Genomic DNA, 14,066 nt, shown 5'->3' on the forward strand with positions numbered 1-14,066 from the left:
CCACCATGGCCAACCCATTACATTCCAATATTCCCAACACAATTTTCTCATCAGGTAATGAAACTAACCTCATTCTTTTTAACATAGCCTCAGAAGCATCTGCAACAAAATTCATAATATTCATGCATGTCTAGATTTTTACTCCCCTGACATTCTAATCGCCACTGAAACCTGGCTAAAACAAAAAATAATCAACAAAGAAAAATTTTCCCCAGGTTTTAATACATTCACAATATTCAGAGTGGACAGAAATCTTAAAAGAGCAAGTGTTACTGCTATTATTTATAAAAACAACTTAGAAATAACGGTTCCCTATTATAAGACCGAAGACGCATTCTTTTGAATGCATCTTGGTCTAACTGAAAAGCCTGAAATGGCAAAATATCGAAGTGGTTTTTGAGCAAATTCTTTCCCTGAGAAAGAATTTGCTTGGCCGCTTCGTTACTTTGCCATTTTCGGCACTGTAGTGCGGTCTCGGAATTGGTATATTTAAGTAGGGGGTGGGTGGGGGTGCAGCCTGCTGTTCTGACAGTTCGAAATTGTAAGCTTTTGCTTACATAGGGTCGATTAATCACCGTTCACTTTTATAAGCGTTCAGTGATCTAATATAGACCCGAAATAACTGCAGCCCATCAAAATATCCAAACATTTAATAATGCTGAACTTGCATACCTCAAAATCAACCAAAATAAATCTATATGTATCTCAGCAGTATATATCCCACCAGGCAACAAAATTACCATAGCGAAAAATATCCTACACTGGATATCTGACAACATCCCCCAGGATGAAACCTTTATCTTAGTGACCTAACTACAGACTGGCAGTCCATAAACAGCAGCAACCCCAAGGGCTCTATTCACATATTTGGCTTCACCCAGCTAATAAGCTCCACCACCAGAATCAAAAAAAGCACACTGGACTGGATATTGACAAACACACCCCATAATATAAAATCCGCTAGTACCTTACCACTATAAGTGACCACCTCCCAACCTATGTAATCAGAGAACAACATGTTTAAGTACACAATTTAACAAAATTTGACAAAGATACAATTATTACAGCCCTGTTCCACTACAACTGGAACATACTAAGAGTAATGCCCCTAGTTTAAGCAGTTACTCACTTCAATTACACCTTCCTAAAAATATTAAATGCTTCAGCACCAATTAGGACAAGAAGGGTAAAATCTAACATAGCACCATGTTTGACAAAACCCACCATAACAGCTCATGCTGCAAAGAGGTAAAGCATTGAAATAATGGTATAAGCATAAAACACAACATGCCTATCAAAATGTTAGAAACCTTAGAAACCATACTAAAACCTTGTTAAATCTCACAATGAATCATACTTCAGTAATCTCCAAAAAGACACCAAAACAACCCCAAGCCTTTTGGTCCTCTCTAAATAAACTATTACATCCTGGCCATACCATTACACCCTATCCTTCTACTTCAAACAACGAGTGCATTGTCACTCATTTCAACACTCATTTTATCCAGTCAATTCTGTCACTAATTAATGACTACCTCACTTCACCTCTCCAACTTCCATCTGTTCTCAAAAACAGCACACTTTTAGTTTCAGCTTGTCCCAACATCAACCATAAACACATTACTAGCCAAATTAAAAGCAACAACTTCAGCTGCCAATAAACTTCACACTGAGTTCCTCAAAACAGGTAGAGCATCACTAGCCTTCCCTGTCTCCATTGTAATCAACTAATCGATAACTGAAAAATATGTCCCATCCATCTGGAAAAAATACATTATTATACCCTTCAGAAATCATTCAAAGATCTTTCACTGACACTGAAATATGTCTAAAAAACTCTTACTCACTGCTTAATGCCAGAAAAAAAATATGTTATTTACTCCAAAACAATACCTTAACAAGAAACACATTTCATACTACTGGAAGTAATAACACAAAAATAGAAACTATAAGCCAAACTAAACTACCTGGAATCATAATAGATGACAACCTCAAATTTGATCACCACATACTTCATTCAATCAAGAAAACTCACTACACCAAAAACTCATCTACCTTGACAGGGTAAAACACTAGCTGACAGATCAAGCAAGTATTGCCTTAGATATAACATACCTCCTTCCTTCTATATTATATTATTCCCCTAATATTACAAATATCACCACTATGTATAAAACTAAACTAATCTCCTGCTACTACAAAATAGCTAAATTTGCAACCAACCAACCTTATAAAACACACCTCTGCCTTGCTTTTAAACAATTAAACTGGCTCCCAAACCAGTTCATATACTCACAGCTAATCATTGCGCAATACCTGTTTTACTCTCCAGACAAACGCCTAGCATTACAAAATACTCTACTGTACTATTCACCCACTAGAGTCTTTCACTCTAGCAATAAACTGTTGCTATGCATCAGTAAGACATTCAACATCACTGAAGACTTGTGTTACTCTCATTATATGTCAGAACTCTAGAATGAAATTCCAACACAGTTAAAATAAACAGAAACCTCAAATAGTTTCAAAACTTTACTTAAACAGCACCTACAGTATGTCAAATATGGCTCTGCTCTTCCTACTCACCTGTCTAGCTTTACACAGATTACTTTTCTTCAACTCTTACAGCCACTTTGCTTTCCAATTTTTTGTACCATCTCTCTCCTCCTCATACTGCACTTATTTCCTAATCTTTTATTTTTCCTCCTCCTCTCACATCCCACAACTAACTACATTTCCCCCTCTGTTCATTAATCTTCCTGCTCATTTCCATAACTCTCCATTCATATCTCTCATCACTTTTTAGGCAACATTCTACTTCCCTTTCTGTGAATTATTATTAAACTCAAAAACAACCCAGTTTGATCTTTTCCATGAGGCCAGGCAAAGATGATCATTACCACACTATAATGAGTTTAAAAGTACTTTGTATGATATAAATTATTATGTGGCTAAACAGGATAAAGAACTTACTGAAGGTCCTAATACATTCTGTTCAGGCTAACTTTATGCCCAGTGAGCAAAGCAGATGTAATTCAGGGTCTACTTCACGTTGTCGAAGGCCGACAATATCGAAGCTGATATCGTCGGCACCAGATTAGCGAAAGCAAAAAACACTGAACGTTTAAACAGAAATCTCTGTAAGGGGAGATTTCTGTTTAGTTCAATGTAGTGCGGTCTCTGAGTTGGTATATTTAAGTGGGGGGGGGGGGGTGAGGTGGCACAGGTAAGTTTTTATTTATTTTTGTTTTTAGGCATTTTTTATCTTTCGATGTTTCAGAATTCGATGATATGGTGTCGACCATATCAGATTCGATATTCTGAAACTTTGATAAGATAATATAGACACGTAGTTCATTAGATATTTCAGCTAATTCATCTAATACATAGAGTATCAGAAAAGGAAATTCCTGGGAGTATCTGTGGTTCTTCATAAGGCTGGATTCCCTGTCTGGCTTATTAGAGCTATATGAGGACTCGTATGGATCTTTAAAGCCTGGTTTCCAGCTTTCTCAGATGTTAATATTAAGTGTAGCATGACACATGGTTGTTTTTGGTCTCCTTTACCTTTTGCCCTCACTCATGACCTACCCGATTCTCAAGATAAACCTGCATGATATCAGTATCTAGAAAGGCAAGGACAAAATTAGACTTTTGTAAGTATTTATATAGATGACATTTCCCTGGCCATTCTGATCCCTAAAAATGCAATAACTCTGACTTCATGAATCTTGATCTTCTGAATACTTTTTCAACTTTAAAGTAAATAAAAGAAAACCACTTGCTTTACTAGGGCAATAATCCCATGACTTGCATTGAAACAAGAATCCCCATAAAAGTTAATACAGTCATAAAATATTTATGAATGAAGGTAACACACAACATGAAACATACTGATCTGGCACATCAAATGGATGAATTAGTTAAGAGAACACTTTTTAGATACATTAAAAAGTAAAATTCTTAAATTTATATCAACTGCAAAATATTATATCCATTAATCAATACTATGATGCAACTGCAAAAATCTGTTCTGTTATGATAAGATCAGATTATGTCTAAGTAATTATGGTCCTCTTATGGCAAAGTATGTCCATGGGCATGGTGTCATAGGGCAAGTACAATGGGACATTCAATTTCCTAATCTCAGGTTGCATCTTTTGCTGATACTCTTGAACATTTTTTACACCATCACTGGTTCAAGGTTAACAATTAAGCTGAAGAAGTATGAAATGTGGGTACCTGCTGTGTTTGCAACAAAGATATGGCCATTGTAATCTGTTATGATAGTTCCTTGGAGTGCTTACTAAAGATGCTAATGCATTCTGATCAGGATAAATCTGTGCCCAGTGGGCAAAGCTTATATAGTTAACCGTAGGTATTTCATTTAATTCATCTAATATAGAGGCCATCAAAGAATGGTATTCTTGCCAGTATCTCTGTGGTTCTTCATAAGCGTGGGTTCCCAGACTGGTATATTAGAACTATATGAGGAGTTAAGTGGATATTCAAAGCACATTAAGAAATGAGCCCTTTTTCAGGATACTGCACTAGCCTGTCAAATGTGTCTATCCATGAGACACACAGAAATGTTGAAATAAAGGTTTCTCTTTAATTTAGTATGCTGAGAGACAATGACTGATTGAGAAGACAGACTCCCTTTGCTATGACATGTCTTGATGGGCCTTGACATGTCTTGATGGGCCTTGATAGGCGATACCAGGTGTTAGCTAGTGAGGCATTACTTTTTTTCTATTATATACAAGGGCAGCTTATATTACCAGAAGAGAAATTGCTAATCTGTAATAGTGTTACTAGTTATGTGGCTGGGTTATGACATGACAAGAGAATGACAGAAGATAATGGTGGGTCGATATTTGCTCATGGGATTGATTGGTGGAAATATTAACTGAGGGCCTGTAAATAGAACTGCAGCTCTATGACAATTATATCTAAAGCTCTTAGATGATTTACTTGTAACCTTCCATACTCATTTTGTAGCAGGGGGATTGTCTTATTCCTGTGGAAATATGCTTTTGATAGTTCTGTTGTTGTCATCTTTTTTCCATCTGTCTTAGAATGTTTCCCTATAGAATTTTACATTTTCCCTTTTACAGTTTAGACAGGCATTCTAGAATGTCTCTGGAAGTTCCAAACTGTTGTTGGATATGTAAGAGTCTAGTCAGAGAGGACTGGAAGCATATTTTGACAACTGCCTTTTGCATTATGCTCCTTAGAAATGGAAGATGAAAATATTTACTAAGCTAACTGGGCTGGAAGTTCAAGTTTATTCTCAAATGTAATGCTATTTAAGGTTCATACACCAGATCTTGGTCAGCCACAGTGGTGCAGCAGTTAGCATTGTCGCCTCAGAATAAGAGGTTGTCCAGTTTGATTCCTGGCTGGAGCACCTTTTGTGTGGAGTCTAAGTCCTCCATGTGGTTGAGTGAGTTTTAAAGACATGCAGTAGGTGTGTGTGTGTGTGTGTGTGTGTGTGTGTGTGTGTACATGCATGCACACGCCTCCTGTGAAGGTTGGGCACTGGGTTGGCAACTCAACACCATAAAAACCCTACTGCCAATCAATCTGCTGACCAGTGATTTGCTGTGGTAGCCCCTAACGGGAGAAGCTGAAAGGCATTTTACACCAGATCTTGTTCCATACTCTCTAATGCTGATTTACTGTCGGGAAATGTAAGACTTGACTGAAAATGCATTGTGATCATGTGGAAACAGGAAGCTCCTTTACCATAGTGAGCAATGGTATGCTGGTTAAAAACCTGATGTTATCTCATCTGATCATCTTCTAAAGAGGGTTACTCTCTGAGTAAAAGTGGGACCTTCTGTTAGTAACACAGGTATTTTTTGCATTAAGTTATGTTATTAGACATATTAACTGCATTGTTTATATAGTGAAAGTAGCTCCTTTTCCTGCTTTTGAGCTTTTTGGCTTTCATAGATACCTATTAAATTGAATTGTAAGACATATTTACCTCTAAATTATGATAATGAGTGTTGCATCTTAGTAAGGCCTCTTTTCCTATCCACTCACCAGTTTCCCTTTCCTTTACTCACCTTTCCTTTTTCCTCTGTTTCTTTGTTAGTAAATATTTATATGACTAGAAAGAAATGATAGGTTTTATTTGAATTACATGAAATCATGATGTATTTTTAAGGAACAGTAAGAATACCAGAAAACCATATTCCAATCTGGGGAGGAAGTACACCTTTTGCCAGGGAATCACTTGCTTCATTTTGATGACTGGTATAACCTACAGAAGACTTTTATCATGAAAATCCTTTTCGTCTTGTGGGAGTTTATTTTTATAAACAAGAGAGATTTGACTTTAGCATGATCCCAGGGTATTTGAAGGACTATGTGGTTTTCAATACTTTACCTACCTGGGTAGCAAGGGCCTACTTCTGGGCATCACAGATTTTCCCACTGAAGGTCTTAAATGGCATGGATTTTATTTTATCAGCTTTAAGAGTTAGGTGCTCAGACCGTATCTACTGGGAGAGTAAAATGAGGTCTTCCTGAAGTTTGTTTTTTGTTACTGGATAGGAATGGTCTGTGCTTAGTAAGGATCATATCAGATGACAGATATTTTCCAGGGATTTATATAAGGGCCAGATTTAAGAGGATGTAGAACAGAAAAAGCCTACATTACTCTAATGGGGATACCTTTGAATAGCTGGAAAAATATTGGAATTTATATCACAGACCATTACAAAAGCAAAGGTCAGCAACTGCAGACCATGAACAGTTTATTATATTTAAATGTGAGCATTCAGCCTGAACTTACCCTTCATATAATCCGTTAAGAGTGGCAAAGCTTTATATACAAAAGTGAAACCAACAGAATTCAAATTACCACAAAAATATGCAGATCACATGACTATTTGTTAAAGAATGAATATAATAAAAACATGCTATTAATGCCTCTACCAACATGGGTTGCACGTTAAGTAAAACATGTAACATGGTATTGTCACAGACTTAGTATACAAAGAAATACAATGACATTGTAAATTAGAAGCATGCACATGAATGAGGTCAAATAACACTTTTCTGTAAAACCTAGGATACATTTAAAGGGGATTAATAAAACTAATAAACTAATCTACAATAAGCTTCTTTAATTAATAGTCATGTAATCTGTATTTACATGAGACCATTCATTTGAATATTTCTGGTTTCTCTTTTGGATGCAAAGCTTTGAAAGGATTTTAAAGGGCACATTCATTCCCAAAGCTCTACTTCTTATTTAGTAAAGTTTTGTTTTCAGTCTGCAGTTGGTGCTGTTTGTTTCCATGATTTTAGTTCTGTTTTTGGTATTTGCTCTGTCTATATGCCACTGATCTATCCATAGCCCATATAAAATGTGCTGCTAATCATTTGAGAAATGATTGAGAGTCATGTTTTCTAAGCCATGAGTTCTTAGCTTTGGCAGACATGGAAGGGAGATTAACTTAAATGATGTGCTTAAATCAGGAAAATATAAAAAGAAATATATTTTAGAAACCACACCAAAGCACACATACCAGTCCTTTGTGCATATAAGCATGTGAATTGTAGGACATAGTTTTAAAAGGGGAGTTAACTGAAAGGGTTTCCATGTCATCTGGTCATTCTCATCTTAGAAGTTGCAGCAAAGATCTGTAATAGTCAGAATCTAACTTGTTTCATGCCTTATTACTTTGGCATTCTAATATACTTGTTAGAAATATCTTACATGGATTGAGAATAAAACAGAAGTTCATGATACTAGAATTGTTGTGGAGTTGCTGAATATACCAAAGAGTGCAAAAAGGGAATTTTCCACTATGAAATAAGACTTTATAATTAGTTCTACAAGTCACCTTCCAATTTCTCATCTTTGAAGTTTATCTTATTATTCATATGTGACTGCAAAATATATATTTCCTGATACATTATTAACAATTTCTGTCTGTTTTCACATTAACAGAAGACTTTAATTTCCCTTAAATTATGAACCCTGTACATCTACTAACATATCTTTAATTACAAGGTAATTTGTCAATAAAGTGGAAAGTTTGGAAATAGAAGTTTGAGCTATAATTCACTGTGAGAGGCCAGAGTAGTTCAATGCATTATGTTTATATGTGTAACAGACTAGTATTTAATGCATTAAATCTCAAAGAGAAAGAGAGGCAACATAACAGAAAGTGAGAGCATACTGTGAGCCAAAGAAAGCTGCCATATGTCATACATATATTTTTACAAAGAACCTATGTATTCAGGAAACCAATGATGTTTATGTCACTGAATTAAAGAATTGCACAAAAGCCTATGAATTGGTTGAGTTGCATTATTGATTAATCAGAAAGAGAGAAGTGTTTGTAGTACTAAAATAGTGTGTGAAGTGTGTTCTGGGTATGATGGTTCAAGAGAAATGAGTTAAAGTGTTTAATCAGAACTGTACACTATGTGGTGATAAGAAACATTTTGCAAGAGTATGCAAGACATAAATATGTTGGTTGCATGAGATATGCATTTCATTAAAGTTAAGAATGAGGAAAAAAAAAAAGGAAACATATGAAGACTGCAGATATGAATAAACTGCAGTACAAAGTGCAATATATTCCACTGGGTATTAAGAAAACTATGTGTCAACAAAGCTTACTATTAATGGAAAAAAAGGTTTATTTTAAGCTAGATATTGTAGCAAAATATAATATTTTGTCAGTCCAAATTTAAAGCTCTAAAGATGTAAGGCAACATGTGCAAATCAGCATGTACTTTACTGACATATTCAGGACATAAATAAACCATGTAGGTCAGACACTGGAGACATAAGTACAAGAATGAGAAACAGAGTCTTATTTTAATTTAGGTGTTTAGAAAAATACAGTGAAACAGCCAAATATATTTGAACATTGGGCACGGGAAATATGTTGGAAGGATAAAGGTGCTAAGTTATTTACATGTTCATGAAGGTGACACTGCAAATGTCTTTTAAGCAGCAGGTTCAAACACTTTCCAGAAAGCACCTGATAATGCTACCAACTGCTGTTACTAAAGTCTCATTATGAGTTAAACAAGCATAAAGCTACAAACTTAGACACAATTGAAGACATTGTGCAAAAATATACAGATCTGATCCCTGGGCTACAGTGCTTTAAATGAAAATATAATACCAAAATATCTCTTGATGCAGTCCCAGTAGTCTATGGTTTGACAGGATAACCAGTAGCTCCAAGGAAGAGAAAAGCGCAGAAGCTTAAAAGCATGAAGACTGTAGCTATAACTGGAACAGCTGTAGCATATTACACAGACGGTTATGACTGGGTCTGTGACTGCAGCCATATTATTGTGTATATGTGGCATGGATGCCAAGAAATTTACCTCAAGAGGAGAATCTTGGCATCCATGCCAAGAACACAGTTGGTTAGGATCAGTGAGATCTGATCATAACACTTTGTAGTACATGGAGTTTTATCTGCTCCATCTTACTACCAGTTACAAAAAAGAAATACCAAGTGATTTATAGGCTTTGAAACCTGCAAATCATTAGACAGTGCTGTTGTACAGTCAGCATGTAAATATAATTAGAAGAAACAGCCAGGAGCAGTTTGTAAATACTGCTGTAATTAACTTAATCCACAGTTCCATGAACAGATATGAGGCAAAATATTCAGGAATAATTCAGAGTGAAGGGACATCTTTTGGGTTAGACCTGTCCATAACAGTACATAGGGGGTGTATAACAATTTTAGTACATGGAGCTGGTGATTACTCTCCGATATCCAGCAAAAGACACATCAGTTAAGCACTTCAAAAGCATGAGAACTGATCTTAACAATTGTTAAGCACCCCCCTGCTTAACTTGTTAAGATTGTGTATCATGCTTGGCATTTAAGTCTGCCAGCACTGACCAGCAATTGACAGCAGCAGGATAAAAAACAGCTTTGTTTTTTCCTACTGTCTGTGCTGGTAATATGTTCCTGACTCTGTGTGACATAGGAGACTGTGTTACACCATCTTTCTGACAGCGCTTGTTAAGAGCTTTTTGTCTTTGAAAGCCAGAAATATTTTCTGTAGCTAGTAGCACATGGAACACATAACTCTCCATGCACTACAAAGAATTATGATCGAGTCTCCGATCATTATCCTTTATTATGTGTTCTCAACGTGAATGTCAAGATTAACCTTTCAAACTTTGCAATCAAGCAGAATTTATTGGCATTCATGTCTCAAACACATAATAATCTGGTTATGATTGGCAACCCACTCATAATCCTTTATGCTACACCCGTCAGAAAGCATTGTTATGGATATAGTTATGAATATAGTTATGAACCTATGAATCTATCAGTTTTGAGCTACAGTAGCACTTTACTGGTTTATTTGTTTCTGATTTTGATGTATAATTACTGCACTCCATGTACTAAAGTATGGTCATACCTGTAAAGCACAACAATCTCAGAATCTACGTAAACACTCAAAACCCTAAAAAAAGTGATTCAGGTAGAGCATTATCCACTGCTGACCATTGAGGGACTGTTGAGGAGGTTATATAAACTATGTCCAATGGTAAACAATTTTCATTACATTAGATGTTAACCCATGTTTCTGGCACACGAAGCCTGATGAACCATGATCAAAGTTATGTACTTTCAGCACTCTGTTAGGAAAGTATGGATTTTCAGGTTGCCTTTTGACCATTTTTTTTCCAGCAAAAATTCTGTTTGGGCTTCTTCATTTCTTTATATCTGCAGGAATTCTGTTTGGTCTTCTTTGTTCCCTATCCTTTAGAGAAATTTCAGTATTGTTGATCTGGACTCTTTGGTGTTGCATCAAGTTTTCCATTAGCTCCATCTGTTGGGTTTCAGTTTTGAATGTGTTCTAACTTTGCATCAGGTTTAACCATTTTCACATTTAGTTCTTGGATAGTTAAAACAGGTTGCAGAAAGTCCTTTATTAAGTCTTGATAAAATTGTGCAGAACTCATTTCTCTAGCATACAAATGTGTAGTTGCTAACAGGAAATTTTGTTACAAATTGTAAAAATATATACCAATTGGTATAGTTATTCAAAATAAAATTATAGCAAATTTTTTTCTTTTGAACATACATACATAAATCATCATTTCAGATATCACTGCATACTGTACAGCAGCATTAAGATCACGGTCACTGGTTTGCCATCTTGTCTCTGCCCTCAGAAGCAAGTGCCATCTTTTTTTTGAAATGTTAATTGCTATTCCATTCTGTCTGTCCTCCACAGCCCTTCTAACTGTTTTTATGTCTGTATTATCTACTGTGTTCTTTGCTGTACCTTTCTCCTTTACACAAACAGAAACAAATATTTCAAGCATGGGCATTAATGCCCTTCTAGCTTGCCAATATACCAAAACAATTTTTCCCATAATAAATGTCCAAGCTGTTCTTAAAAATATCTAAACTAGTATTTGCTTTAATGTAATTTGGTAGTCGTCCCATGCATCATCTGCTCTCTTAGAAAACAAACTAGTACGCTTGTCATTCCTATAGAATCTTCTATATAGATTGTCTGATGATTCTCCCATTACTTTTTGATAACTCCAAACATTCCCAACGGTAGTTATCTTTAAATGCCCTATATACCTGAATAAGATCTCCTCTTAGAAACACTGTACAAGTTCAGATATTGTAGTCTTTTGTAATAACTTAAAATTTCAGTTTCTACTCCCCTGAAACCCCCATACCACCCCCTACCTTCCATGCCATTTCTCATGCACACCACAAGGATTGTCTTTTTTTCTCATCCCTTTGATTTATTTCATTGCACAATGATGCTACTGTCTCCAAGTCCTCTTTTAAAACGGCCTTTTGCACTTGCGCTGCTAACACTTTCTAGCTACAGCATTTCTGAGGCTTCTCCTCAGCTTGCAAATATCAGCTTTTTGAAATGTTATGTGCGGTGATTAGTAGCTACTAATTACTTTTCATTCAGTCTTTAGAGGTCCTGCCCCTTTTTGTCTATGCTGATCGCCACAATGTGTTGTCCTTCATACCTCCTTGTACTAGTTGTCTAAGCTTTCCATTTGCAGCACTTCCCCACACAAAGTTATATATCCTAGAATTTTATTATGGAATAAGTCATCTGAAACATAGCTATTACAACTCACTGCATGATTTTGGCTCTTTTGTGTTTCACCAACTAATATCTATACTTATCAGCAGCTTAAAATGTCTTAGCTCTGTTGTGGCAGGAAATATAAATGTCAAACTGACTATGCACTGGTATTAGACATGGACTTCTATCTGTGACTTTGGAGACTCAGATTTGGTAATGGGCTGAGATCTTTAGAGGAGTAGTTGGGGAAGGACTGGACATCTTAGGATTTCCTCTCACCCAAAATCTGAGAGATTAATTTCATGGCTAGAGTATCCAGATCTTGCTGAAGGAATTATGTTGTAGTCCACACAAATGTTGTATGTATATATATCATGTGGATATCTGTATGTATGTTGACTTTTGTATGGCATTCTGTGGCTCGCTGTACAGAAATAATGAAATACTCCTAGCTACAGCTGACACCTTTTGAAATGCCCAAAGTGGGACTTTTTTATGAAAATGTGAGATTTTGCAGGAAAACCCTACCCAGTGGCAGTATAAAGAGCTCATTCCCCTTTAATTTGATATGTTTTATGCTGATTTATATAATACATATGTCTTTCAGATATAAAATACTTGTTTTATGTGACTATTAATGAAAACCGTGGAAATACTTTTATCCTTAAAACATAGGGTATTTGCCATTCTTTGTGTTTGCCCAAATAAGAACTATCCTGAGTAAAAAACAGACAGGTGGTAACCCTCTACTCCTAGTTGGCAGTATAATGGTAAATTACCTCTCTAGTGCCAACCCTTACTATGTGATCTCAGAAGTAGAAAAGTCTGGCAATGTGTAGTCAATATGCTTCACCCTGCAGTCATGTGTTTGATTCCCCCAGCCTCTGTGTAATTCTGAGCCAGTCACTTTAGACAGGGCTGTAGGACTCTACATACTGACCTGTCTGATTAACAAACTACTAAATGTAAAGGAGTCTCATCTATCAAAATGGTATGCTAATGTGTAGGGAGTAAGCTGTGTATGATAAAATTATCATCACAGAAGAAAACTAGTCACAGAGTAAGCAGTGAAGAAGACCTGAGCACAAAATGTTTTCCCTTTCATTGTTTTGAATATGATCAGTAACATCTTAAGTGTACTGTTTTTGTTTTAATGTTGTAATCTTGAATATGGCATCTGCACATCTTACAAATAACGCTTCTTGAAGAAATCCTCTAACAGAGGTCACTTTAGCAAACCCTTACCCTAGTCTAGGATTTGAACTGCAAGACAGAAAATCTAACAGTACTGCCTTTGAACTAGCTTATTATGTAGACTTCATCTTTTTTTCTTCCAGAAAATATATTTCTATTGACATCAATAGTGTCTTCTAAGAGGAGTGCTTAACTAAAGGTACAGCTGTGTATTTCATTCTGCAAAGTATTCATGGTAATAGGCTGACAGTGATAATCAGCCCTTCTTTTGTACAGAAAGTTTCACCTTCCTCCCTGAGCCAATCCATGTAACTGTTAATTTTTTCCCAAAGACGTGTATGATGTAAACAAAAGAGAAATATTGTATGTGCAGAGGCAACTTAAATATATTATGGAAATAATAAGGCCTGCCTGCAACAAATAAAATCTTAGCATGGTGCCTTGCTCATTGTGATGACTTATATTACAATAAACACAAGAAAATGCAGTAATGCAGCATTAGAACATATTCTGCTAGGGCACTGTCAACCTCTTCTGCTTGTTTTATGAATGTTCCCTGCTCGTGATGTATAGGAGGCTGTGACATGGTTTTACATCCAAAGATTTACTAAACCCAATAATCTAGATGCCCCCCCATAGGCAGACTTTAACAAGGCAATAATGCAGTAGATAATGTGCATCTGTCCACCACCATGGCTAGTCTCAGTAACTAGGATTTTACCCATTTGTTATAATAATGCTGGAGTAAGAAAAATTGTGTAACATACCTGAATATCTATGTGGAATAAACT

The sequence above is a fragment of the Protopterus annectens genome, chromosome 9.part0 (assembly GCF_019279795.1).
Source record: "Protopterus annectens isolate FY-2018-M chromosome 9.part0, PAN1.0, whole genome shotgun sequence".
Classification (NCBI taxonomy): domain Eukaryota; kingdom Metazoa; phylum Chordata; order Ceratodontiformes; family Protopteridae; genus Protopterus; species Protopterus annectens.